The sequence below is a fragment of the Papaver somniferum genome, chromosome 3, assembly GCF_003573695.1.
Source record: "Papaver somniferum cultivar HN1 chromosome 3, ASM357369v1, whole genome shotgun sequence".
NCBI lineage: Eukaryota > Viridiplantae > Streptophyta > Magnoliopsida > Ranunculales > Papaveraceae > Papaver > Papaver somniferum.
The window spans coordinates 72,524,372-72,532,355 of NC_039360.1; positions in this window are offsets into that span (position 1 = coordinate 72,524,372).

Below are 7,984 nucleotides of genomic sequence, written 5' to 3' on the forward strand. Positions count from 1 at the left end.
AACTTCTTGATGAATGCATTTAGCTTCTTATTTATGATTGCATCTGAATAAGTTGATATGTACTTTTCTTTGGTCTTGAAGCGTCTTCGTGGAAATTTCATTAGGATCCCGTTTTCGTACCTTTGCCAATTTTATTGAGAAAAAGTGAGAGAATTAATATGTAGTTCACACTACAAATACATATGATTTACGTGTTTTACGAGTCATTATGTAAAGGGGAGTGGTTTTCATGTTGAGACGAAAGTATTGACTAAGGGGGAGTGATACATATCACCATATTATTGTTGTCGAAGTTGTGATATAAGAACTTTGATGTTGTGTAATAATACTATGACATTGTATAACAATGATCGAGAGCTTTTGTTTTCTCATTGTTATGGATGCGGAACTTCAACAACTATGATGCTGAATTGAACATCTATGGAATCATGGGAGTACTTGGAAAAGACGAAGTTTTCGAGTAATGTTGAAGCACCAAAGAGATCAAGCATGTGGACGAGAATCTACAAAGTTTTTATCTGTTTTGTAATCCATATGTATTGATAGTTTTGTCATTAAAATTGACAAAGGGGGAGATTATTAGAGCATTGCTCGGTCGAACTCGCATGCGTTGCTATCTCAAGCATGTTTGTCAATGTTAGTGATCAAAACTATATGTCTTGATTTCTAGTATACTTATGACTAAGTTTCGGTCTAGGATAGTTAGGAATAGTTGAGCTCCAGACTCCATGACGATTATCTTACGAAGACGAAGAACTACTCCAGGAACCAGTGGAACTTCATCCGACCAAAAGGTATGTGGAGACTTGAACTCATCTGTCACTCAAAAGTATATCTACTCTATCTCCTACTCTTGAGACAAAAGTCGTATAAGTATGATAGTTTTTATACATACACATTTGCTATTTCGAGCCGAGTTTACTCGCCTATCTTTTTCTCGAAATATGTGTTGGTAAGCTTTTTCTTTAACCATTTTTATCTTTACCCGTGACGAAAGTCATGATGACGTTTCAATCTTGAAAATAGCTTTGATGACGATAGTCGATTCTTTATGTCTAACGACTATTATAACATTATAGAAGAATGTTTCAATGATTGAAATGTAGAGTTGAGATTACGTAACCAACTATGGATATAAGCATATATAGTGTGTTCGCACATTAGTGTATAAATCCATGTACCGGAAACCAAGTGTGTGCATATGTGTGCATACGGTATTGGTGAAGGAGACGGGTTAGGTACGCGTACCCGTACGCGTACTGGCGGAACTTTTCCTCCCGGAAAATTCTGCTGAGTTTGGAGTTTACGAACTCATGAACCAATAACCTTAGGTATGCGTACCCGTACGCGTACTGGCGGAACTTTTCTACCCGAAATATTCTGCTGAGTTTGGAAACCAAAAGCCAACTCAAATCCGGTAGCTAAGGTACGCATACCCGTACGCGTACCCAAGCTGGTTATATTTCTCAAATCGGTAGTTTCATGAACTTAAACAATAAATCAATAAGGAATTCAATCTTTGCAAACCGTGGATATATTGTTCATGAATTGATTCAAATGAATCAAACTGGTTTTGTTTCAATTGTGTCTATGTATAAAGATCTAAGCAATTGAACAACTCTTGAACTAGTTCTTATGAGTCATTTGAACTAGTTAATTATGAGAAAGATGAATACGGTTAATATGAAAGTGCTCATATGGCTAACCATTGTTAATTATTTGTGACCCAACTAAGTGTACATGTTTACGTACGGTCACTCAAACCTAAATGAATGCATTTCATTTGTGTATGACAATCTAAGTTTCGATCTAACAGTTGAAAGATATTAGCTTGGATAAATCAGGTTTTTCATCTAATGGTGAATATTGAATGCTTTGTTACCAAGGTAACTTGGATTGCAAACCATGATTTGAAAATTGTATGAAGGAGACATCTAGAAATTGGAAAAAGTAATCGCTACACCTCCTGTGTGATACTAGTTGGTTTGCTAGAGTCGATTCTCCTTTAACCGTAGGTTTGTTCTCGAGACCCTGTCGGTTAACGACTTGAAGACTTCATTGGGATTGTGAAGCCAGACAAAACTATTTCTCTTGTAGTTGAGCGATCTGATCTTGCCATTTTCTATTGTCCGAGTTCAATTGTAAGATTGGCTTGAGATTATATCTCCGATTGGGCAAGATAAAAAGAAATCACAAACATCTTCCTCTCATCGTTTGTGATTCCGCAATATCTAGTTTTGCTACCATACGATTTAGATTATTGTGAGGTGATTGATAATTATTGGTTGTTCTTCGGGAATATAAGTTCGGGTTATCGATTGGTTCATGTTCACCTTGATTTTATCAAAAAACGGAACAAAACTTTTAGGTTTATATGTGGGAGACAGATTTATCTATCATCGTAGACTTTTCTGTGTGATACAGATTTGTTTAATAAAGTCTTCGACTTTGGGTCGTAGCAACTCTTGGTTGTGGGTGAGATCAACTAAGGGAATCAAGTGCGTAGTATCCTGCTGGGATCAGAGACGTAAGGAGCACAACTGTACCTTGAATCAGTGTGATATTGATTAGGGTTCAACTACAGTCCAGACCGAAGTTAGTTTGTAGTAGGCTAGTGTCTATAGTAGCTTAATACAGTGTGGTGTTCAATCTGGACTAGGTCCTGGGGTTTTTCTGCATTTGCGGTTTCCTCGTTAACAAAATTTCTGGTGTCTGTGTTATTTCTATTCCGCATTATATTTTGTTATATAATTGAAATATCACAGGTTGTGTGTTTGTATCGATCAATTGTGAAATCCAACCTTTGGTTGTTGATTGGAAATTGATTGATCCTTGGATATTGGTCTTTGGTACCATCCACGTTTATTTTCCTTGTATTTGATAAAGACTCGCAGATTTCTATTTGCTTGAGTAATATCAAATCAAGAGAGAGATATTAACTCCTCGATATACTTTTCTCTAGATTGAGTCTGACTGTCTAGTTGATTCTCTAGAAAGTATAATGGAGTTAGTCCATATAGATTGCTAATCGAAATATTGGGTGTGGTTGTTAGACCCCCGCTTTTTCCCTTCACCCAATAAATGATCACTTTTAGCCCCCGATGGAGATGAAATTATGAAATCATTGTTCGAGTCATCCTTAGGTGGTTGGTCATCTACTATTGCTCATAGAATTTAAACGGTACCTATTTGGCAGTACAACCACGATTTGGTTCTTCCCCTAAGTATTTATCACGGTGAGGTGGTTTTGAAAAAGGAGTATTGAGATCTTGTTGTTTTCATTTCATTTCCTTTTTGAGCCTAAATAAAAAAAACATACATAAAAGAACATAATTAACATGCATATACCCATAAAGAGTTGTCATAGTTATGGTTTAAACCCCGACGAACAAACGACGTCGTCATGGTTTTGACTGAAAAACCAGACTAGCACTAACATTATGGCGGAGAACTGTGTTTCTCATGGACACCGTCGTCATGATACTTTACAAATACAATGACGACATAAGTTGGATACAAAAACATCGTTAAGGTACTTGAAAAACCTTAACGAGTAAACTTATATTAATAATTGTAATTGTTTATGTTTATGTTTATGTTGCAAAACCTTGACGATTCTTGAAAAAAAATATAGAGCGCTTGTTAGGTATTTGAAAAACATATGATTCTTGCAAAACCAATTGTAATTGGCATTGCTCGGTTGAATCCTCCAAGCATTGGTATGTCAAGGTTAGTTGTCATATTTTAGTTCCAAAACCATATGTTGCTTGAATAGATTACTAGTGTCAACTTCGTTAGGTTAGACTAGAAAGTATAGAAACGTTGAGACAAACTCGTGTTACACTGAAGAACTTGAAGACGTGCCAACATCAATGAACATATCATCCTTCTGTTCGAAGTTAGTAATACAAGAGTTGACTAGTTTTCATTTATATCTACGTTGCTTTCAAGTCGTTTGTATTGGCAATATAACATTTGAAGTTATATATATGAATCTCTAGTATTAAAGACTTGATCATTTCATTATGATCAAAGTATCAAGGAAGAATATACAAGTTGTTTCACAACTTTGGTATATTGAATTACGAAGTACAACGTCTAGCTTTTGAACTTTATAATTGCGACGTAAACATCATCTTTGTAACTTGTTACTAGATTGCCTAATGAACTCTAAGTTGAAAGGAAGTAAACTTGTGAAACTTGTAGGATCATAATCTCGCAACGACAACGTTTCAGCGAAATCATCAATGACACAGTACAACAGCGTCGCAGAACAATTTCAGGAATAAATGACGTCAGCAAAGATCACGAGAAAGATACGATAGTTCTGCGAAAATTAGAGAGTTTGCGAAATTAACATTTGTAAGGTTGCGAGAATGTCGCAAACCATACCCGAAAATAAAGGACAGATTAGTTGTCATCCACTATGTATTTCTTTATAAATAGTCGTTCGAGTTCAAAAGAAAGAGAGAGATCTTTTTTGAGTAAGAAACAAGTAAATAGGAGAGATAAAGTCCAGAGCAGAGATCATTCTTGATTTCTTTATCTTTCTTGTAAGAACATCCAAAGATTTATCAATAAAATTAAGAGTGTAAACCTAAAAATGAGTTGATCAACAATGAAATTATGTGAGGGGTGTAGTGTACGATTTCCGGCAACTAAATAATGGCGATAGAAACAGGGAATTGAAGATCGAAAGTTGAAGATTGTTGATTGAGAATATTCAAGTCAAGAAAGTGATTAAACAAATCAGTGAATCAGTTAGAAGAAAGATGAATAGAATTAGTGAAAATGGCAAAATATTGGAGTGTAATATGATAACAAAAACGATGATTAGTGAATTCCATGAAAACATCAAAGGAAGAATACATAAACGAAATTTTAAAGGAAGGAAAGTTATGGCGGTAGAAAAAAAATCACCCTTGAAAGATTGGGAAAAGCAAAAAATTGCATTCATGGCGGAAGAAATACCAAAAGAAAATTTGAACCACACATCTCCGTTGGTCATCAGAGTGCCAATTACACGAAAAGAGAAGGCGACAACAATAAAATCTACATGAGAATGGATGTTGAACATAACTTTAATCGATACAGGAAGTTCAGTTGATATAATATTTTATCACGCATTCCGGGGAATGGGAGTTAAAGATGAAGAAATGTCCATTTCAACATATTTTGTTCACGGTTTTAGAAAATCCACAACAAAACCTAAAGGAGAGATAGTGGTACGAATTCCACCTGGAGAAACCGAAACACATGTAACGTTGTGCGTGGTGGATAGGGAATCTCCATATAATATGTTATTAGGAAGATCATGGATACATGCGATAAAAGCTGTAGTATCAACGTTGCATCAATGTATTAAATTCCTCACTCCAAATGGAATAGGTGAAATCAGAGGAGATGTTGATAATGCGAAATTATGTCATCAAATTGAAGTCAAGCATGAAGGACAAGCAAAAAAGAAGGAAGAAGAATTTAGAGTATATATGATAAGGGCAAAAGAAGGCAAAGGAATACCCAGCGAAATTTCGGAAGAAGAAGAAGGACCCAATAAAAACAACAAAAGAACCAACACCAATGGGAGAACCTAAACCCACTTACACTGCCGCAGAACCAACAAAAGAAATAAACGTTGGGCCTATAGAAGAACCTCTAATATTGAGAATTGGAACCAAAATGGATATGGAAGAAGAAGAAAGAACTGTTAACTTGTTGCGATAATATAAAGATGTTTTCGCAGGAAACATGGATGAGATATCGGGAATAGATCCATCAATTGCATGCCACAAGTTGGAGATTAACAAAAATGTGATACCATTTAAACAGAGAATAAGAAAAATTGCAACAACTTATCATTCCCAAATAGAAGAAGAATTACAGAAAATGCTTGAGGCGGGAATCATAAGAGAAGCTAAATACCCAGAATGGATAGCGAATATGGTTATTGTCCCAAAGAAAAACAAAGGAATAAGGATTTGCATAGATTTCACTGATTTAAACAAAGCTTGCCCCAAAGATAGTTTTCCGTTACCAGATATTCCTCAAATGGTGGAATCCGCAGCGGGAAATGATAGGGTATCATCTTTAGATGGATACAAAGGGTATAACCAAATCCCTCTCGCTGAAGAATATCAAGAACATACTGCTTTCTTTGCTCCTAGAGGTTTATATTGTTACACGAAAATGCCATTTGGTTTGCGAAACGCAGGAGCGACATACCAAAGAATGGTAGAGAAGGTGTTCGCAAAATGGATACAGAAAACATTAGAAGTATACGTGGATGACATGTTAGTAAAGAGTAAAGAAGCTAAAGACCATGTACAAGACCCGAGGGAGATTTTTGAACAAATGCGACAGTATAACATTAAATTGAATCCAGAGAAGTGTACTATTGGAGTTGTATCGAGAAATTTTTTAGGCTACATTGTATCAAAAGAAGGAATACAGGTTGATCCAGAAAAAGTGCAAGCAGTTCGTGACATGCCAACACCAGAAACAATAAAAGATGTACAAAAGTTGATTGGGATTTTAGCTTCGCTGGGAAGATTCATTTCACGATCATCAGACAAATGCAATTTTTTTTCGATATACTCAAGAAGGGTGCGAAATTTAGATGGACTGATGAATGTGAAAAATCTTTTCAAGGAATCAAAGAACATCTTATGAATACAACTATCTTACAAAAGGCAGAATCAGGAGAAGAATTATTGATCTATCTTGCGAAGATGTCGCATGCATTAAGTGTTGTGTTACTGCGAGTAGACGCAGGAGTGGAGAAACCCATTTATTACATTAGCAAAACTTTTAATACTGCTGAGAAGAATTACTCAAAGATTGAAAAATTAATCTTAGCATTAGTTTATGCATCGTTTAAGCTCCGCATATACTTTCAAGCACACAAGATAAAGGTATTAACAAAAGTACCAATTGAATCAGTGATGAGAATTCTAAAAGATCAGGAAGAGTGGAGAGATGGAATGCACAAGTAGGCCACTTTGATATTAAATATGAAATTTTGTCTTCACCAAAATCACAAGTTGTTGCAGATTTCTTGGCAGAATTTCCTTTAGAAGAAGATGAAGCAGTAGAAGAAATGATGGATGTAGAAGAAGAACATGGAAATCCAAAGGATTTATTAACATAACCAAATAGATGGGACATATTGGTAGATGTATCATCAAATGGAGAAGGAAATGGAGAAGGAATAAAAATGGATTTTTCATTCAGATTGGAATTTTCATCCACTAATAATGAAACAGAGTATGAAGCTGTGATATATGCATTAAAATTAGAAATAGAAATGAAACTAGAAAATGCCAGGATTACTAGTGATTCACAGCTAGTTATTCTCCAAATAAAGGGAGAGTATACTACAAATGAACCATCCTTGAATAAATACAAGAAGCTGGTTGAAGAATTGTCAGCGAAAATCCCCAAAATAAAATGGAGGCACATTTCAAGAAAAGATAACAGACTCGCAGATGCTTTTGCTTTCATCTCAAGCATGATGACAGATCCAACTGCGAGATGTATAAAAATACAAACACTTCTGTCACACACAAATTAAAAAGTCATGCAACGAATTATGAATTAAGAGATGGGTTGCTATACCGAAAATCCTTTAATGGACCATCACTCAGATGTTTGACACGAGAGGAAGGAGAAAAGGTGCTAAAAATGTTACATAGTGGGGATGCTGGAAATCATAGTGGAGGAAAATCTTTGGCACATAGAGCAAAAACGCAAGGTTATTACTGGCCATACATGCATGAAGATGCAAAACAAATATCAAGACGTTGCGAAGATTGTCAGCGGCATGGAAAGAGAATACATGCACCTGGAGCACCATTGTCATCTTCAACTAGTGTATGGCCTTTTGGAAAGTGGGGCTTAGATATTGTGGGGCCATTTTTACCAGGATCTGGACAAAGAAGATACTTAATAGTCGCAACAGATTATTTCACAAAATGGACAGAAGTGA